A 1,739-nucleotide genomic window follows, 5' to 3' on the forward strand; every position below is an offset into this window, starting at 1 on the left:
GGGATGGGCCTCCGCCTCCCCCGCCTCCGCCTCCATCTCCCCCCGCCCCCGTCCCCGCCCCCTCCATCTCCCCCCGCCTCCGCCTCCCCCGCCCCCACTCCCGCCTCCCCCCGTCCCCGCCCCCTCCATCTCCCCCCGCCTCCGCCTCCCCCGCCCCCACTCCCGCCTCCCCCCGTCCCCGCCCCCTCCATCTCCCCCCGCCTCCGCCTCCCCCGCCCCCACTCCAGCCTCCGCCTCGCCTCCCCCCCGTCCCCGCCCCCTCCATCTCCCCCCGCCTCCGCCTCCCCCGCCCCCACTCCCGCCTCCCCCCGTCCCCGCCCCCTCCATCTCCCCCCGCCTCCGCCTCCCCCGCCCCCACTCCCGCCTCCCCCCGTCCCCGCCCCCTCCATCTCCCCCCGCCTCCGCCTCCCCCGCCCCCACTCCAGCCTCCGCCTCGCCGCGCTCCCGCCCCCGCCTCCCCCGCTCCCTTCCCCCCGCCTCCGCCTCCCCCGCCCCGCTCCATCTCCCCCCGCCCCCACTCCCGCCTCCGCCTCGCCCCCGTCCCCTCCATCTCCCTCCGCCTCCCCCGCCCACACTCCGCCTCGCCGCGCTCCCGTCCCCGCCCCCTCCATCTCCCCCGCCTCCCCCGCCCCCACTCCAGCCTCCGCCTCGCCGCGCTCCCGCCCCCGCCTCCCCCGCTCCCTTCCCCCCGCTCCATCGCCCCCGCCTCCCCCGCCCCCACTCCCGCCTCCGTCTCGCCGCGCTCCCGTCCCCGCCCCCTCCATCTCCCCCCGCCTCCGCCTCCCCGCCCCCACTCCCGCCTCCCCCCGTCCCCGCCCCCTCCATCTCCCCCCGCCTCCCCCGCCCCCACTCCCGCCTCCGCCTCGCCGCGCCCCCGCCTCCCCCCCCCGCCCCGCTCCATCTCCCCCCGCCCCCACTCCCGCCTCCGCCTCGCCGCGCTCCCGCCCCCGCCTCCCCCGCTCCCTTCCCCCCGCTCCATCGCCTCCGCCTCCCCCGCCCCCACTCCCGCCCCCGTCTCGCCGCGCTCCATCTCCCCCCGCCTCCGCCTCGCCGCGCCCCCGCCTCACCCCGCTCCCTCCCCCCGCTCCATCGCCCCCGTCCCCGCCTCCCCCTCGCCGCGCTCCCGCCCCCCCGCCGCCTCACCCCGCTCCATCGCCCCCGCCTCACCCCGCTCCCTCCCCCCGTCCCCACCTCCCCCGCCCCCTTCTCACCCCCTCCCGCCTCCTCCTCGCCCCGTCCGGCACCGCGTCCCCGCCAGCGTCCCCACGTCCTCCCCCGCCTGCCCCGCGCCCTCCTCCTCTCGCCACCCGGCCGCGGACCCCGAGCCGCCAGCCGGGGCCGCTGCCACAATCCGCGCGAAGGGTTGTTTTGTGTTTTACAGGGGGGCCCCGGGGGCTGCTTCCTTCATCCTCACTCCCTGCCTAACCCAAGAGCAACGCCCAGAGCAGCTTCCCCCCTGGTCCCCGGTCCCCGGTCCCCGGCACCCGGCACCCGGCACCCGCCGCGGCTTGGAACTTGCCTCAGTTTCCCCCGGCGCGAGCTGCGCTCTCGTGACCCCGGGGACAGGGGCGCCGGAGCAGTGGGGATCCTGGGGGTGCTGAGAGCCATTGAACCCAATTATAAACCCTGTGTGGGATCGAAACCACTTCAAGCCAGGGGGGCTGCCGCACCCCCACTTCCAGCGCCTATGACCAGGGCCAGATTAAGGCAGGGGCTTTCAGAGCTGCAGCCCAGGGCCC

The sequence above is a fragment of the Dermochelys coriacea genome, chromosome 4, assembly GCF_009764565.3.
Source record: "Dermochelys coriacea isolate rDerCor1 chromosome 4, rDerCor1.pri.v4, whole genome shotgun sequence".
Classification (NCBI taxonomy): Eukaryota; Metazoa; Chordata; order Testudines; family Dermochelyidae; genus Dermochelys; species Dermochelys coriacea.